This window comes from Falco biarmicus, chromosome 10, assembly GCF_023638135.1.
Source record: "Falco biarmicus isolate bFalBia1 chromosome 10, bFalBia1.pri, whole genome shotgun sequence".
NCBI classification, from domain to species: domain Eukaryota; kingdom Metazoa; phylum Chordata; class Aves; order Falconiformes; family Falconidae; genus Falco; species Falco biarmicus.
This window is the reverse complement of record NC_079297.1, coordinates 6,544,115-6,563,722: the sequence shown is the minus strand read 5'-3', so window position 1 is coordinate 6,563,722 and position 19,608 is coordinate 6,544,115. Positions and strand designations below refer to the sequence as shown.

Genomic DNA, 19,608 nt, shown 5'->3' with positions numbered 1-19,608 from the left:
TTTTCTCCCTTTTCCTAACCCCCTAAATATCAATGTTTTTTCTGTATCAACCCTCAAATTAAAGCAGTCCTGGACAATTACGTAAAAGAGAAGACTTACTTAGCACAGTGTTCTCTCACCAACAGAAGTCAGTAGGAATGCCTAGAAAGAAAAAGGTAAGCATGTGAATGTGTTGCAGCATACTCTCAAACTTCAAAATCAACACAGCTCAGGAACTTCCTGGTTCAAAAGGACTGAGTTTCCCAGCAGCTGGATTTCTCTTCTATATAAGTTGGTGGTTTGGTTGGGTTTTTTTGGTGTTTTTGTGTGTTTTTTTTTTTTGGGGGGGGGGGGGTTAACCAATTAATACAACTGAAATACTCTGTGGCAGTCAGTTCTGTAGTTAAGCTCTACAACTATGTGGAAGTATCAGGTTTTTTATTTTTAACTCTGCCATCTGATAATGAGGAGGAGAAGAATAAATGAAATGACTGAAGAGGAAAACACTTTCTTCCTGTTGATTTTTTTATGACTTTCTTGTGGTTATTTTGAATAGATCTGCCTTGCACTCTCAAGAAAAAAAAAAAGACACTTTTAACAATTTAGAGATCTTAAAAAACCAAACCACCAAAAAAGAGAAAGATAAAGTCCAGTGTCCTCTTTTTAATACTGCCTAGACCTGAATTACTTATACTCAAGAAGAAGGCATAACATGACTGTATAAATATGCCGTAATGTTCAATCTCATGTTCTTTTTCTTCACTGGCAACTCACAACACTCAACTTGTTGAACACTATTTAGCACTGATCTGTCATTTTGACAGAATAATTAATTCAGATGTATTCTTTTTTTTACTGAGTGGAAGAAAATTGGGCAAAAATTTGTTGGTTACAGTAGGCCTGCTTCTCCCTTAAGTACATCACTAGGCATAACTACAAGAGCATCACTCAGAATAAGGACAAGTCTCCTAAATCAAGTGCTAGGGATATATACAGCCACTCACTCAGAAGAGAGAGAAAGTTCCTTTAAATCCCATCATTTCTTATTCAATGACCACGCTGACAGTGACTGTAATTATTACCTGTAATTACCAAATCTACATTCTTAGAGGACAAGAATAAATGTTGAGAGGTAAGGACCTACTCCCAGAACAAGTATTAGAGAGGTGTTTTCTTTAAGAGTTTACCAAATCTTCATGCATGCAATAAGCTCTGCAGAATTGTTTCAGTCAAGATCAGTCTTACATCCATAAAGTAATTAGCAAACATCAGTTAAGTCAAGACATGAATTTCCAATAAGCAGAATAAAGAAAGATCTCTGTGTAAAACCAAGTTCAAAGAACACTGGAAACTTCTGCAAGACCGTAGTAACAAGCTCCATTTAGTGAAATATCCAATCTGCCACACTGGCTTTATCCAAAGCTCAAGTAAACAAGTTTGTTTTAGGCTTTGACAATAAACACATTTCAGTTCTACATCTTCAGCAGTACGTTTTGCCTTTAGGAACAAAAAAAAGCCTTACTAAGACTTAGAAATCCCAGCTCTAAGCTTGAACTTTGCATCAAATTTGTAAAGTAACATTTAGATAAGGTATCAAAAATGTAAACAAAGCAATGACAGCAACTTTATTTCGCAATAAACTGTTTCAATACTTTTAATCAGTGAGAAACAAACTAAACAGTACACAATTCACAATACAGTCCTTATAAAAGCTGGAAAAGTTATTAAGGTTCGCCTCAAGTTCAACATGCTCTATTTTTAACCTCAGTCAAGTCCCTTCTCATTAGCAGTAATTTAATATTTAAGAAAGAATTAGGAGCAGCTGGGAAGTTAGTTTGATAGAGAGATTTATGTATTTTAAAAAATATTTTTTTAGCCCATTTTAGCTAATAATTCAGTTAAAGTTATTTAGACCTAGCCAGCTAATGTAATCTTCCATTGTCACAGCATACCAAAGGCTTACAGATTGCTTTAGAAATTAGTAATTAATCGTTTGCTATTATTTTTTCATAATCATTGTGTGTTTCATAAGCACAAGTTTCATTTCAAAAGTAAACACACACACCCCAAAAAGAAAAAAAAATAGAATTCTGGACACCCCCTTTGCTCTAGCTAATAGTAATATAGTTTTCACATCCATATAGTTTGACACCGATGGAACAATTCTGTTAGCATACCTTTTTAACAGTGAAGTTTAGGACACTGATGTAAGACCTGCTGAAGACACTTTTTTTAAAGCATTTCACAAGATCAAACCAACCCCGACAAGCTCATGATTGACTTACTAGGAAAAAGCAGAGTTTACATAACAGTGAACTGAAAGAAAGATAATGCCTTTGAAAACAATCCCAGTGCTTCTGCATTTGGAGGATGCTAACAAACGGGGAACAGGCATAAGCATCTGCTTGTCTTTTAGGTAATAACAAACGGGTTTTGAGCACTCCTGTATGCATAAGCACCCATATCACATGATAGATAAGCCTTGTTTGGAGGCCAGAACTCTTTCAAGAAGTCTAGGGTGTAAGAACAACCCATTTTTCCTAGAGATAGTGTTAGCACTAGCAGAGACCATGACACATTTATATGCACATGGCAGATACTGCAATCTTTCAGATGACTGCTAGCAAAACAGTGAATTAGTGGCCATCTCCATGTTATTTTACAGCACTTAAGCAAGAACTTAACTTTCTCTGAGAGCATTAAACTAACTTCTGCCAATTCTGACATCAGTAGCTTCTGCTCTGTCGTGGTAAATTGTAACTAATATGGAATTTAACATTTCCAAGATGACAGTAATCTTTGTAGCTACAGCAATAGAAGTGTGTTGTGGTAAACTTTGCCTGGAGACAGTTCAGTCACATCTGGATATATGGCAGCAATATCAAGATAAACAAATCATCCCAAATAGAAAACAACCAAAAAACCTTAATTCTAGAAGCTGTATTTCCTGCTTATCTAAAATTATTACAAAATTTAAGTATTCTTTGTTTTATCTCACTCTTGATCTGTGCTTTGTCCCTCTGTTTCTCTAGCCTTTTAGCAGAGATACTATCTAGGACTGCAAGCACTGAGTGCATGAAGTGATACAGATTCCAGATAATGTCACACTCAAGAAATTCTTGCACTTAGAATGAGAAAACAACTGCTAAGATAGCTGCCAACAAATAAATTTGATTTGATTAGAAATGTGGGTAAAGAGCTTTACAACTTCGGCTTGTTCCAGATGCTTCAAAAAAAGTGCCTGTGGTAATTTTTTCTGGAAAACAGGCTGTTTTGGCTGAGCCTACTTGGTATATCCTGTCATAAGAGTTAAAGTTTTAATATTAAAGCTGCTTCATCTGTTCTGCAAAACACACTTAGAACATTGTCTTATGTAACAAATCTCAGTGCAAATTCCTCCAGCTATAAACTAACTGATGATGGCCAATCTTGTGTTAAGAACTCATTGTGCTCCATGCCTCCTCATGGTTCTTGAAAGTAATACTGAAATACATGAGGACATCCTGTGCAACTATACAGCAAAAAGTCAGAGCAGTTTCAGAAATCTACAGTTCAGAAGTGAAGCCTTTAATTTAGCACGAACGTGGTAAAAATGCTACCTTAATATACTAGGCAAGTTAGAACAAGCCACTTTTCAGCTGTATTCTTTTGTGGTGTTTTGTGGGTGGGGTTTTGTTTTTGTTTTAGACTAACCAATAGCCCTAGCTGTGTCCTTGTTTCAACTGATATAGCTCAAAGTCTCTCCAGGGCTGTTAGTTACTTTTTTTTTTTCCACTGTTGATGCTGTGGAGCCAGTGTAACTCTAGAAGAGAAACATTCCATTTCATGCAGAGTTTTTTTTGTTGGCAGGGTGGGTTTTTTGTTGTTTTTAACAATAACAGTACATTAAAATCTTTTCTAAATGAATCAATCTGTGGTGAAGTGCCTTGCTAACTTTATTTGGGGAGAAAGAAAAGCCTGGAAGATTTGCAAGTTTTTTATTATTCCAGAAAAAACAAGTTGAGACTGGATTGGACTAAAATTACTAATTACTAAATAGCAAAGCTCCATAACAGAAGAAATTTTCAGGAGAGTGAGTATGACTATAGGAAAGCATCCAACCTTTTGTTCAAAATATTACATTAGAAAGTTGAAGCAGCCTTGTTACTGCAAAGAAAAACTTTTGAAGTGGCTGAGACAATTAGCATAGCTAAACTTTAATCTATTTTGGCTATAACCAGTACATATATTTGGAATAAAACATTGCCACTGTCTAGGATCTTAACTCACCTGGTTTTGTTAAAAGGTATCAATTAGCTGTGTCCACAAGAAATCTGTAACAGCTATGGAAGATCAGACTGTTTCTCTCATGAACTCTTGGACAGTTCTTAAATAGGAATGATACACCCATGTTTTTCATGGTATTTTAGAGTATAAGGCTGACCCACAAGTCCAGCCTGTTTACTTTTGGAAAATCCTCGAGCGCACATAAAGTCAAATACAAATATTTCTCTCATAGGTGGATAATAATGATATATCCACTCTACAATGATTTCTTTTAATGTCATTTTCATGAATATGACTTAGGTAGCTTTGAAGCTACCTTTTACCAGCAGCGCAGCCAAGGTGTTGCATTCAGCAAGAATTTATTTTACAATCTGGATAAATTTACCCCGGAGCTCAGCACAGGCTCGCAGACCAGTGCAACAAGATAGCCATCCCGTCATGGTACAGCTAGGGGATTGCACTGACAGCTTTGGGGTGATAAGGCTGTACCTCAGACTGCAAGCATGTGCCTATTAATTAGCAATGCAGATACTAGCCCTGTGGCTCAAATTACCTCTTAGTAAATGCTTCCCCATGTACAATTTCTTAGTTGCCTGTGTAAGACTGTTCATTTTGTACACAAGGAAGTGCTTGTATATGCCACTACTTCATATCCTGTGGAAATGCCCTCGAAACCTCTGTTCTGTGGCACAGATGGAAACTGTTCTTTTGCTATGGCCTCACACTATAGCAATGGATAAATTACAACATGAAAATACTAGCCTGTGTTAAAATTTGAACAGTCTGCTTACTTTGGTGAAAAAGATACAGACACTTAACATGTATGCCTCTTAAAGAGCAACCTTAATTAAGGCAGAGGTTTTTCTTAACTCCCTTCTATCCACAGTTCGAATGCATGTATTTTTTCTACCCTCTCGCTACAGTCTAGGCTTGTTTTACTTACGGTAGAAGGAGACTGGATTACTACTAACCTGATATCCTTAGCTCTCATGTTTTCATTCCCTCAAATATATGTATATCCTGTTCATCTAGAAATAGAAGTACCAGCTCACCCATCATTTCTGTGTGGTACTAGACTAGTAGTACTCCAAGGATGGAGCTCCTTAGGTTCAACAGTAGTTGTCCACGGAACCCACTTGTATAAAAATTCCAACCAATCCCACCTCTCAAAGGTCTTGAAGACAAGACTTAAGTCTTGGTTACGTTTATTTAAAAATAGACATCTCCAAATGCAGTTCTAGAGAATGGCACCAAATCTACATCACACTATAGGAAGCAATTCCTGGCCCACAACTCCAGAGATGTTAACAGAAATTATTCTCGAGACAACTCGTTAAGTATTTCTTAGTATGAGACAAAAAAAGTACAGTTGGGAAATAACAACATTCCCCAAACCTACAAACTAACCAGAAGTTAAAAAACAACAGGTGCATGGGGGAGACCAGCTAATAAATGTTTTTGAGAGGAAGCTAGAAGAATTTGGTCTGCTCAGCCTAAAAAGCAAAAGGAGGAGTTAAATTGCTGTCTGAATAAGTTATGTTTTCAAAACAAAAGCTTACCACTTTTTGAAAGAGGTTTGAGATGTAGTCAGCCATAATATCAACTGCTGAATCTAATGGCTGCTTCTGTTGCTCCTGTACCACTATTTTAGTCCACGAAATGAGGCAAGAGGAAAGAAGAGAAGCAACATTAAATCCAAAAAGGAAAACCAACCAAAAAGCCACATAAAACTAGTCAGGTAACTATCCAAACTAAGGAAATAGCACTTTGTCATTCTAATCAAGTTTTAGTCTAGTGGATTCAACTTTATGCATGTAATATAAAAGAATCTCTTGTAACCTCAAACACAAAGATCCACTTCATGAACAAACCCCTTCTCTAGCCTTATCTCTGAATCACTGTGCATTAGACTGAAAATGCTGCTTGGTGTATTTGACATTCTCTAACTACATCCACAAAGATTTAGGTGTGGGAATGCATCTGGATGTTTCATAAAAGAAGCCCATAAGTATAAGAAACTAAATTCTCAACTCAGCATAAGTTTTCACTATCTCATCTTAAGTTTTCACTGGCATAGGCAGTCATTTTTGCCCCGTAAACTTCAGGCTTGGTCACTAATTTCAAGTTCTTCAGCTTCTACAGGTTCTATGTTTTTTGTTGTTGTTTTGATTTGCTTTTTAAATAAGACAATCTTCACATAATTAATATTAGATTATGTACTATTTACATTTCAACTAAAATCTGCCCCTCAATGTTTCTAAGAGCCTTCAAATATCCAACCAATGAATATACAGAGTAATTAAAGAGAATCTCCTTTCCCTCAACCCAAAAATAAAATACTGCTTTGCATCCCTATTGTTGCTTTCTCAAAGCAGAGTGATCATTTCCTGAATTGTTTGGTGTAGGTATTTTGCTTAAGCAGCAAGCACTCCAGGCTACAACTGATGAGTGACCTTGAGACAGCTCTTAGAAAGCAGTTGCCATAGTAACACCACCACAAATGTGGTACATCCTCAGCTGACACCACCAATCTGGTGCAACAGATCCATAATAAGTACATCTACCCTGTATTAGTGTCTCAATATTTAAGGTGGAAGTTACTAGATTATTTTTTTTTTAGAATTATTTCAAAAACCCCTTGTGCTGTGGTAGACACTGAATACTCTGTATGAATAGAAGCAACTAAGGCTATACAAGCCCACATCATGCTAGAGTTAAATAAGGTACCCTAAAATAATGCACTACTGAAAGTTAAAGCTACTCAGTGTGTTAATCCAGAGAGCAGTCTTTGGTCCAGGAAATGAGTCCACTGAAGAAAACCTTGCAAAAGCACACAACTAAGGAAGCTTGTTGTCTTTTCTCAGATCCTCCAATACAAATAAACTTTATGGAGCCCTGCTGCATCAAACAATGCAAAATGCAACCACAATGGATTATTTTTGCATGCCAGGATATTCAGTCTCACCTGTGCAACCTCATCACCTTGAATAAACTTTCAAACCAACTTGACCCTAAGGAATAGTGAAAAAAAAAACCTAAGGTTTTTTTTCTGTACATAGGATGCTGCTAGTTCTTGTGAGCTCTGAAAGAGGAAGAAAAAGGTGAATCATTACAGAAATATCAGTAAAAATGAAATAACTAGCCCTCTTCAATTCTAGGTAACAGAAATGCTCAGTAGAACCATTTCTGTTTAAAGACAATGGACTAATGAACAGTTAATTATAACCTAACAGTCAGACATTAGGAAGTTTACTTTACAATTAAACTGCAGCTCCATGACCCATCTTTTTCTTAAACCATCAGAAAAGGCCCATCATATAAGTTTCATAGTTTGTTGATGTTCAAGAGATTGTATTATAGCTAAAACATTGCTGTATTCTAATCTGAAACAAGAGTTAGGATTGCTTTGCCTCTGATCAAGTCCGCTCACTTCATGGGTTTGCCCTTATCCTAAGGGAAAATATTTGCTGAACCTCCACACCAGTGGAACCTGTGTGTCAGCTAAGAGTTAATTCCAGTTACAAGTACAGTCATATACTTTAAAAAAGGCTTTTGGACACTCCAATGTAAAGAATCTGGTCCAAGTTAATTCAGTCAGTCAAGTACCTGTCCTGAAACCTGGCTGAGGAGCCCCTGCATCCATAACTGCAACCTAAAGATAGAAAACAGAAAAAAAAGTTCCCAGATAATACTAAGCAGACATTCAACAGGGCCCTAAATCCAAAAAACAATAAAAGTATTTTGGCAATCATGTGTCATAGTACAATTACCAACCAAAAGGGTTCAGCTGTGTTGCTTTTGGAGGTCTGGAAAGACTGCCACCTTGGCTCAAAAAAGTATTGAGACTGATGATCCTGTCGATTACTGCTATGTGCCACCCTTCCCACTTCCATCACTTCTGTGAAGTTGCAGGTAAGATGGCTATATTCTAAATTGACCTATGTCCTATCAATCTGTATAAAGGCATTGACAGATTCCTTTTGAACAAGTGTTCATATAAACATTGAGTATGTTTCTATTTAGCAATAGATTCCTATAGTAAACATACTTTCATCAGAGTACAATAATTTGTCTTCAGCTTTGCATGTAATTGTTTATTTTGTCCTAGCTGTGCAGGTTATGTTAAGAGGTTAAGTCTAATCCTACAGTCCTGTTAAAAATCTTTCAACCCTTGACCCAACAGCTTGGGGCTACTGATCTTCTGAGTCTCTACAGATGTTATCCATTTGATAGATTAATTCTACCCCAAAATAGAATTATTGCAGTAGTTACCCCTTTCAGCAAGTTATTTTGCTTAGCAATATGTACATGCACTACAGTAGTAACAAATACACATTAAATATTTGCAGGTTTCTCAACATCAGTTTTCAGAACAGCACTCAATATACCTACTTAATCCCTATTGACTTAAGTGAAATTAGTTTTCCAGTGCAGATACAATAGGTAAGGAACTACCAGTAATAATACATAATTACTAACTCCACCAGCTCTTTCTAGTTACAACCCCAGGGTAGACAAAGGGTGCTGAATTTCTCCAACACCCAGGTAGTACCTGAATCTCTCTACTATAATATTTGTTTCTGAAAACAATATTTTACAGCAACTCCATCCAGTTTATGTTTTGATAGAGCTGCTCTAGTCCCACCCGACCCATTCCCTTGCACTAGTACTGGTGTTTGTGCAACTAGGAGTGAACTGACAGCCAGACATTGCCTGGGTGGTTTTGTTTGGTTTTGGGGTTCAGGATTTTTTGTTGGCAGGAAGGAGGGAATGGACAATTTTGAGTTAAAACTGTTTGCTGACTGCAAGGGGCTCAGTCCCAGAGCGAGGGGAGGAGAGGTAACAGGAAGGATGCACAATAGCCCTGACTTGGCCTGAGACATGCAAATGTGTACCACGCTGCCTTGGAAAGAGTATTCCACAGAAATGCATTTAAAGTGCTCTGGATTTATATTTTCAATTAGTACTGGAAAGAAATCAGTCTGTTGAGATGTTGCTTGCTTTTTGCACAATATACCACCTTAGCTCCCACCCCAGCATTTAAGTAAAAAAAAAAAACAAACCTCAACCCATTATATAAAGGATTCTTTAGGCCCTCATCCAAAAGAGCATAAGTCAACAATGAATATCTGTAGTGACAGAAAGACAAGGCACATTCAAAGTAGAGTCCTCTAGATCTTGGAGAAAGGTCAGGGAGCCATTTGGTAAACAAGAACTTCTTAAACAGAAAAGAGCTTCCAGGTAGACAAATGAGGCTGAACCTGCAGATCACTTCAGTTTGATTTTCACCAATGTAGCTGAAGCTACAATAATTTTATAAATAACCATTAAATAGGTTTTAAAGTTAACTACTTTAAAAATGAATATGATTAGAACAGGATATGTTTCCTAATGTCTTTCTTCCTTTAGTATATCAAAGATATGACAATTAAGACTTCTAGCAACATACAGTCCTTATTGGAAATGTTAGTCTAGAATTAATATCTGAAGCAAAAAGAGACAGACCATCACCTGGCAGTAATCATCTAGTAATAGTAACAGTTAAACTGTAAACCAAGAAAGTGAAGGCAAGATTAATATGATCGGTAGTTGGTAACCAGCATGGGAGTGGTTTATGGCCGTTCTTGCAAGTAAGAACTTTTTTTCTTGACAATTCATTTTCAGGGAGCATTTGCTCATCAAGTAGCTTGAAGTTTCTGTCAGAATGAGACTTCTAACTGAAATTCCAGCAATATAAGCATGCCTGCATGTTATTAAAGGAAATAGTGGAAAATTTCGCAGGCTGACATCCAGAATGTCTGCGGTTCCTTTTCATATTTTTCTCTTCTTGCAAAGCTGTTACTAGACCAGAACTTAAAATCTTTTTTTGGGGGGGGTTGGTTTTTTTGTTTTGTTTTTGTGAAGCTTGGAAATTTCCACTGGTTGAAAAGATTTTTAAAAAGCTTACTCAAATGTACAGCTCAAACTACCTTACAGTTCTGCCCAGACAGAATCTTTAGTTTAAGCAAAATTCCATCATTATAAAGCACTACTAGGATGTGGAAGGAAAAAAAACATTGCTCATATACCAAAAACATTGCTTGGCCCATCTGAAATATTATCATACTACATATTCATCTCTTGACAGAGGTCATCTGAGGTCCAGCCACAAACAGATGGGTAAGAGAAGATGAAGCAACCGTGTAGCTGTACATTTGAACAAAAAAATAAACTGGATGACAATGCAAGCTATTCTGTCCCTATCAAGAGATGGCTCTCCTTGAATTTCCTCAAATCTCCGCTCATTTTACCTCTCACTGGATCCCACTTATCATCCCTGCTACCTTCTTATGATCTCTAGCACAGCAAATAGAAGTCTGGCAAGTTTGCTAGCACCAGTTCTACACCTCACCTCTACATGTCTTGTTTATGAGCTATGAACATGCATCACCAAAATATTAGGGGGTTCAACAGAAGACCCACAGGTGTAATACAGGAGTCTTCAAAAGCTACTCCAGACAGCACAGACACTTTCTTTCCTCAGTTTTCTGTGCACTGATCAAAATAACTGCTTTCCTTTTAAGGGGGGATCAAATGGACATTCTAGGTTAACAGAGGTGCTGGTTTTGTTCCATTTTAATCAAGAGAACAATCTGCAGATTAAGTACTCTTGCTTTGGTTGCCTTGAGAGCTATGTATGACTAGATAAATACTTTACTGACTAAGAAGGGATTCTATCAATTACTGCCTAAAAATGTTATTTCCCATTCAGAGATTTTAATGGGAAAATGAAACTTTCAAATAAGGAAACGTAAGTTACTTACCAAGCAAAACCAATGCACGTGCCAGCACATGACATCAAAGTGGTACGCAACCAAGAAACATACTTTTAAAGTGTCTTGAATCCATGTGTTCTTTTACATTTTCTTGTTTAAAAGGCTACCACAAAATTATGCTTAAATGAGAAGTACAGCAGACTAAGACTTATTCATCAATGACCTGAATGAAGGGACAAAGCATACCCTCAGCAAGTTTGCTGATGGTGCAGAACTGGGAGGAGTGGCTGATACACCAGATGGCTGCACTGCCATTCAGTGAGACCTGGACAGGCCAGAAAGTTTGGGAGGGAGAGGAACCTAATGAAGTTCAACAAAGGCAAGCGTAGGGTCCTGCACCTAGGGAGGAATAACCCCACACACAGGTACAGCCTAGGGGCTGACCTGCTGGCAGGCAGCTGTGCAGAGACGAACAAAAGACAATGCTATGCAACATAAGCTGTAATTCCCTACTTCCACCTAACTCTTTAACCCAGCCTTTAAGGAGGGAAAAAATACCGTTAATGTAGGGGAAGAGGTCTGAAAAGTCTATTCCAAGTCACTGGCAAACAAGTAATTGCAAATTTCTGTTTTAAATCATCTCCTTAACATGTAAGCTGCTAAGAATGAATAACCATTTTGAAGTCATAGTTGTGACTAAGAGGAACAAATTACTTTTTGAACTTTTACTACTACTTCCATAAACTTCCAAGAAACAATACAGCACTTTTACATACTGACTCTGTGTGTGTGCACATGCACCTGTATGTGTACACTCTCAACAGTTGCCTAAGAAGTTTTAGAAAAAGTTTATCCAAGTAGACTACATTAACTGCTACCCACTCACACACATAGTAGCAAACAGCACTGAGCACAGATGTTTCCCTTTTCCTGGGACTCACTAGCCTCCAGAGAACGGGATGAAAACACAGCTGAGGCGTTTAATAAAAATCAACAACATTAAGACATTAATACACTCCATAGGGCAATCAGCAAGGTGTCAGAATGTCTATTTGAGTGCACAAGGTAGAAACAGGGGAATGCTATCTTTGCTATAGGTTTTTGTTCTGCACCAGTCTGAAGGACTCAAAACTGCCCTTTAATTGACTTCTGAACAATAAAAAGTTACTTCACAGTACTGGAGTAAAGAAGGTGCATCTCACTTTTTTATTATTATTATTTTTAAGTAAATTGCTTACTTCTGCCTTCTGCTTAACCCTTGCATTAACAGATAGAGCAACAAACTCCCTGCTCCATTACCTGTTCTATCACTTCAGGATGTTTCAGTGAGGCAGGGCATTCTGTTATTAGATGTAAGGTAACCATAAAGAAAATACAGTACGTACAGCAACACCACCAAATTGTTATATTTTCGTAAGTGTGCATGGATAAGAAGTTCTAACTGCATTTTATTAGAGACTTCCCAGAAGAATAATTTCCTCACATTCATGCTAACTAAGAAAGCATCTGAAAGACATTTATGATTTCCAGGATCATTCATATAAGAGTTAACCAGAAGCTGATTGATATACTTCAAGCAAATCTGTTCATAAGTAATTTTATAACCAAACTTTTCACGTTGAATCAACACTGGAAGCTGGATTTGACTTCACACCATTATCTATACGTAAATGACTCAGCTGATCAATATTTGGCAATGGGAACTAACAAAAAAACATTAAACCCATGCAGTCTAGAAAGGTTCCTTTCTAGACCTACAGCGATAAAAATCTTTTAAGAAGAACAATAAGCAGTCTAAAAGAAAAAAGTGAACTACTGCTTATGCAACTCAAGAAAGGAGCTCATCTATATACCAGAGATATTTTCCTCACAAGATTTTTAAAGTTACATTTCACTCATTCACACAGAAAGTAAATAGTAAAATAGCACCCTTAGAGCTTACTACTCATTTGCTTATATAAGATAGAAATAGCTGCTTAGTCTTATGCTACACCACTTCATACCTTGTGCTCTAGCTAGACCTAAGAGCAGTAACAGACCTGCCTAAGTCTTAGAAAAACAAAAATTCAGAGGCTTTCCAGAAAAAAAAAAAACAAACCCCATACATCACTAGTGTAAGCTTCCATTCCTTCGTCATTCTTTGGCACAGTGAAACGTCAGAAATACTTCAACTATTTTTCAAATTTCTTCCTAAGTTTATGTTCTTGTTATGTCTTTAATGAAAAGATGAGTCCAAAACAGTGCATAAAAACTACAACAGTAGTTTTGCAGTGGCTGATGCCTGTAAGCCAGATTTGCGTTGTCCTTGCAGAACAAGTATATTTACCTATTCACTTTTTGCAGTTCAGAAAAACATGGGATAAGCAGCAGCGTGCTTGATTTTACCATGCAACCCATTACTAACAGATTTCAATATTACACCATCTGGTAGACTGGGAACATTATCAACGAGTTATAGCTTTTTTAAAAAAAAAAACAAAAAAAACACAACACAAACACAAATTCTCAAGTTTGTCACAACAGTTATGAAAGTTCAGGCTTCTAGAAAAACAAAGAGTTTGAAACCTCCATTTTGGTTTTAAAAGAATTGAGAACTGGGGGGTGGGGGATTAACCCGCAAGAATTGGGGGGTGGGAGTTGTATTTTATATCTCCACCAACTCCTCCCTCAGGGGCTTGATATCTCATGACTTAATATTGTGAAAGCCTAGAAGGGACAGCACAGCTTGTATTTTAATGCATTACCTGAAACCACTGAGTTAAAGTTATGATACAGTCAGTATATTTAACATAATGGTTTCATTGTGAAAAAAAGCTGCTAAGAAGTTTCCCATTAAGCATTATGACAGATCCTTTGTCTTAAAGCTCTTATCCTCCCTCTTCATTAGGTAAAGATAACAACCATTAGACACTACTAAAATTGTTTATAAAAGCATACTATATGATCTGGAATAAAGAGTTATTTTTCCTTTAAAGTTCAAAATCACCTGTTAATGAGGGTAAAGAAGGAAATACATTTAGCACATCGACAGTCATATACATGATCTCCTCTTACCTCCAAGGAAAGATTTATTTAATACAGCATCACAGGATATCATCACAACTATACCTGACTTGGTTCAGTAACAGGAAGAGAGATGCTTCCCTAGACACAGCATGGTGACACTGAAGTCTTGTCTAGCTTGTGATCAACTACAAAGATAAATGGGTGATCTAGGACACTTGGAAGGAGTGCAACATATGAATTAACAGTTTTGCTACAGTTGCCTTAGGGGGAAAAAAAAAAGGTACTGCATCAGTTCTGTTGCACTCATGACCCAGACAAACACTGGCATTGTAAAGGAATGCTTAAGTGAACTGGGTAAGCTTTCAAGCAAGCCTTTGACAATTGTTTTGAACACACATGCTGATCTGCTTTATTCTATGCTGGGAAAGTGGCAGGCAGAAATACCTAATCTGGAAGTTGTTTTCTTCAGCAAAGACAACTGGCAAATACTCTTTAGACAACAGATTTTGGCTTGTTTTTCCCTAGTCTGGGTAGTTTTCCTAAGAATAATTTTTTCTTCCCTTTCCCACATTCACTAACTGCTCTTCTGCATGTATTTCTAACTAGGGTAAAACCCAGGTTAACGAAGATATTAGAATTTCCATTAGAAACAATTTAAGAATTGTATTTGTTGAAGGTAACAGTCCACACAATCTTTGATACTTGTAGTGTCATTCAAAACCATGTTTGTATGGCCTAATCATAAATACTCTGGAAAATTTAATTTTTACCATTTGTGTTTGCTGAGAGAAATCTACTGGAATCACAGAAGACAAGGTATCTCGTTCTATTTCACCTCACCTAAAAGTTCACAAGAAAAAGCACGCGTGTAGCCCTGTGAAGGTGTTAGGCAAACAAAGCAAATCCCAAAGAGCAAGTTTCATCGATACATTAAATAGCCTCACAGTCTCTGAGACTAGGGAGATAAAAGGTACTTCTGCTTTTTCTTTCTGCCCTATCCTACTCAGTCCCCCTCCTACCTGCCAAGGGAGGGGGGGGGTGGGGAAAGATATGTGTTAGGCTACAACTCAACTACCCAAAAGAAACATATTGATAATACTTTCAGCCACGCAACCTGTTTTGCTGTTGCCTTTGAAAAACCAGACAACTGATTTTCTCACATACAGCAGAGAACAGAAGAAGGGGGAAAACATTTTTTTTTTTCAGAAGTCACATACAGAATATTCCATGCAACTACATAGATAAACCCACCTTGAAAACGTGCCTCTAAAAGGCCTTCTGGGTATGCCTGTGATATTAGATTATCTCATTCCATGGCTCTGACACATTTTGACATGCACAGAAATGTGGAAACAGCGAAGGGTTCAGGCTTTGTGACAAAGCGTCATACTCAACCAAGGCTAATTCAGGTGCTAGTTATTATGGCTAGCAGTATAACAGTTTTATTGTTCTGCAGCCTTCCTCTTCTCCCTCCTCTCCCATTTTCAGGTGCACCTGATAAATCAGGGCAAAACTGCTATGCAGTTCAGCCATATGTGTAACAACTTCGATGATTGCTTGCCCTGACCTAACAATTTCAACATGTTCTGCGTAATTTTTACAGTGTTTTAAGATTTCTAGAACAATCTCATCCATGAAATGCAGTTGTTATGGTTTTAGACTTCAAGTTATGTTAGTAATCTTCAAAAAAGAACTCAACAATAGTAAGAAAGCCTTTAAAATTTCCAATAGGGCAATGATGCATAACCTAACAAAGAAAGTTAGACAAACAGTTTGACTACACCTGACCTAACATACTCACATTTAACAGTAAAGGTGACAAAGTCAGGGGTGGGGCTGTGGAGGTGGGAACGTGACCAAAATGAAATCAAAGCAAAAAACACCAACAACTCCCACACACAAACCACACAAAGTCAGGGAACACTTAACAGTAGTTAGATACCTGTAGAGCTGACTCTTCAAGTATATTGCAAAAGCAGTCACAACCTTAGCAGTATGAGACTTACACCATATCCTAAGCTCAGCAGCAGCAGTAACAAGCCTGACTTTCTAGAGCCTAAGGAAAATGAGCAGTAAAACCAATGGAGGCCCCCTTGCCCTCTTCTCCCTGTCATTTAAATAGCATGCTGTCTTAAGCAAGTGCCTTTTTCTTACCTCTGTACAGTGTCAGAAATGCAGCCAGCTCTAGACAACATAAAAGAAAAATGTGCATCTACATCTAAAAGCATAAAACCTCACCAACAATAATTCCACACACTGCACACAAAATACTAAAAATCCCTCATGCAATTGTGTTTGGAGGCAAGGTAATTCTCTTCCACTGCAAAGAAAATAAGCTTATTGATAACTGTCAACTGTAAGTCATCAATTAAATTAAAAGCATTATTGAAGTAATAGGGTCCATCTGAAGTATACCTACCATTACATGGGGTAAAAAAATTTTCATGTATCTTCCCTTAAATGCAGCATATAAAAATCCAAGTGGAAGTAGAATCCATAGCAGATTTAAATCAGTATCAGTAAAATTCAATCACAATTGCCTCTTTCCCAATACACTACATTTAGAAACATCAATAGATCTTGTCAGAGAAAAAAGCACACAAGCATGCTGCCCCAGCAGTCAGGTTTAGATATTTTTCACCACCCTCTCGTGTCCTTGGCATAGAGAACACTACTCCTCCCCTCCCCTCCATTTTTTAGTATAAAAACAAGTCAGAAGAATATTTAAGATATTTCTGAACACTCAAAATCAAAAACCTTCCATGAATATAATGCAGAATCTCCTGTATCCTACAGTCATTCAAGATCACCTCTTCGAGGGAGGCTCATTTAAATGCAGTTGAAGCAACCTCCAGTGTCAGACTGTAGTGTCCAATATCATTTTACATGCTACCAATGGCTTGATTTTGCAGACAAACATAACCTAGACACCACTTCATTCTCAGGGTTCTTTAAAAAAGAAAAAAAAAAGAAGACACCCTTTTCTAGGCAACTGTAACATAGAAATTAATCTTGAAGGTTTTGACTGTGATTTCTTCTCTATTATTAATGAAAAAAAGCCCATGATCAAAAGATAATGTTCTATTGTAAAATAGATTTCCTTCTCCTTCCTATTCTGAATTTTGTCTCAACTATACATTAGTCTCAGTGATACTATGCAAAGAATTGATAAGCAGACAATGCAAACTTCCAAGTTAATAAATTCAAAGCCCAGGTGAATAGGGGTTTCAAATGAAGAATTAAAAAAAAAACCCAAAAAAACAACACACAAAACACCAAACCCAAACCCCACACAACTCATATGCTAAATAAAAGCTGACTGGAAACAGCACACTGTCATCAGGAACGGTACTTAAAGCGAGCCTGAACACTGGGTTTATTCTGTCTGCTATCACTTCCTCTATTTCCCAACCTCTATCTTCATATCACAGCAGCAAATCCACTGGTACTAATTAAAAAATAAAAAAATTAAAAAATAGTAGTACTAACAGAGTTGAGTGAAATTCTGAACAACAGTCAGTTAAACAGCCCATTACAACAACTGCTAAGAGTATATACAATTACTGTACGTTATCATGCAGTCTAGTTCAAACAAACAAACACCACACACACACAAAAAACACCAAAAAAGCCCAAAACCACAACCCGCAATTTTGTCTGTTTCCTCTAAACCCAAGCTCTTGTGCTGGGGCTTTCACTCCGACACTATTTGTAATTATGAAGCTATCTCGTATATATATTTAGCACATACACATCTTTGTCTCATGTGTAGCAGCTCATTATAAGTCCAAAATATTACATGAGAAAATATTTATTTTTTTAAATAGTGATGACAGAATTTTAAGCTTATTTTGTGTCCATTTTAACTGTATTATAGACACCACGTAGCTAGACAATACTGTCTCTCACACTTCCAGACCTGCTTCAGTTTTTTCTTGTTAGTCCAGATAGAATCCAACATAATATTTTCTGTCAACTTTCAGATAAACGAATTAAAGGCAGAATCAGATTTTTTTTTTCTTAATAGGTTAAAGAGCAAGGAGGTACTACCTGATTAGAAGAGACTGATTTAAAACTGTGCTCACTGGATGAGCTGACAAAGTGGGAAGCTCCTTTTTTGAAAGGAAACCTGACTGTGCTTAAGAGTAGGAGCAGAAACCACAACCAACCAACTTTAGCACCAAACAAAGAGGACTCTGGGAATTATGTCAACCTCAGACAAAATCCCCACCCATATTCACCCCATTTATACCCCAGAACCAGTAACACCTACAATGGTACTCTCCTAGTGACCTCAGGAGAAAATAATTATTTCTCGTCTCCATCCCCAAACGGCACAGTTTCATTGCAGCTGTGAGGCAAAAATGGGTAAAAGGCATGGAAATTAAGCTTTTATTTGCAGTATTTCTCATCGCTTGTTACCGGAGACAAGAGAAGTCACCTCTGAAACTTACCGAGGCTACAGGATGATCAGCAGGAGAATGCAGATATGAAGGTCTCTGGAACCGCCTCAGTATCAGATAAACCCGGCCGAACGGCAGATGGGGCCATTCCAGCCCAGGTATTTCACCCCGCGCAGCCTCGGCGCGGCTGAGGAGCCTGAGGCTCAGGCGGTTCTAAAGGCAAATCCACAGCGACCCCCGGTCCCGCCGCTCCATGAGGAACCTCCACCCGAACTCGCCCCGCTCAGATCCGCGCCGCCCCGCGTACGGGCAGCCTTAGCTCCACGCCAGGCGCCCACCGCCCGCTCAGGAATAACTACACTCCCCCGTCTAACTACACTCAGCGCTAAAGTTACAATGGTTAGAAAGAGGTAACGGCGTTTACGCGCTGCCCCGGGAATCCCCTCATCCCCAGCCCTGGGATTGCTCCTCACACACAACCCGCCCGCGCTCCCCGCCCGCCTCCCCTCAGGGAGGCACATCCATATTGGGGAGGGGGGCGAGCGGGAGAGGAGAGAGCCGCCCCTCAGGGCCAGCCCCAGGCTGCTCCCGTTCCCGGCGAGGGGCAGCCCTCCCTCACCCATCCCAGTCCCACCCCAGCGCCAGAAGCTGGGGAACACGAGCGCGAACTCTCCTCCCTCCACTCGCTGCTCCCTCCCTCCAAACCCCACTCACCTGGGAAAGGAGCCAAGGCTCGGCTACGTCTCCTTCTCCCTGTCTCCCCCACACTCAACCTCTCGCCGCCATTTTCCTCGCTGCCTAGATTTAAATAGGAACCAGCCTCCCCGAGAGGAGCCACCGGGCGGCGCGAGGCACGGTGGGACCTGTAGTACGGCCCCGCGCGGGCGCTCACGGGACCCGCTCCCGCCCCGCGCGGGGCATCACGGCACTTGCAGTTCCCGCCCGGCCGCGGCCGCTTGCTCCGCCACCGCTCCCAGCGGCCCCTGCGGGGCGGGGCCCCGTCCGCTTCCCGCGCCGCGGCCCGGTCCCGCCGGTCCCCCGCAGGTCCCGGGGGAAGCTCCAGCGCCAGGCACCGCAGGCATGCGTGCCCCCCGCCTGCCATACAGCCCCGCCGGTGAAACGCGAGGTGGGCAATGGCCGTGCCCGGTATCAGCGCTGCCGCCGGGCGGGGGCCACGGGGTCGCAGCAGTACGGTGCTT

The 19,608-nt window shown here is 39.1% G+C and overlaps 1 protein-coding gene across 4 annotated transcripts in view; it reads right to left on the bottom strand.

The window, feature by feature from the left end:
* Positions 1–19,276, bottom strand: part of NCOA3 (nuclear receptor coactivator 3) — an 83,515-nt gene extending 64,239 nt beyond the window's left edge. For all 4 annotated transcript variants that reach the window (XM_056353310.1, XM_056353311.1, XM_056353312.1 and 1 more), the window contains exons 1-2: positions 19,124–19,276; positions 100–141 (exon numbers count right to left, since the gene is read on the bottom strand). The gene's annotated coding sequence lies outside the window, so the exon portion shown is untranslated. The remainder of the gene's footprint in view (positions 1–99; positions 142–19,123) is intronic.
* Positions 19,277–19,608: the final 332 nt, after the last annotated feature.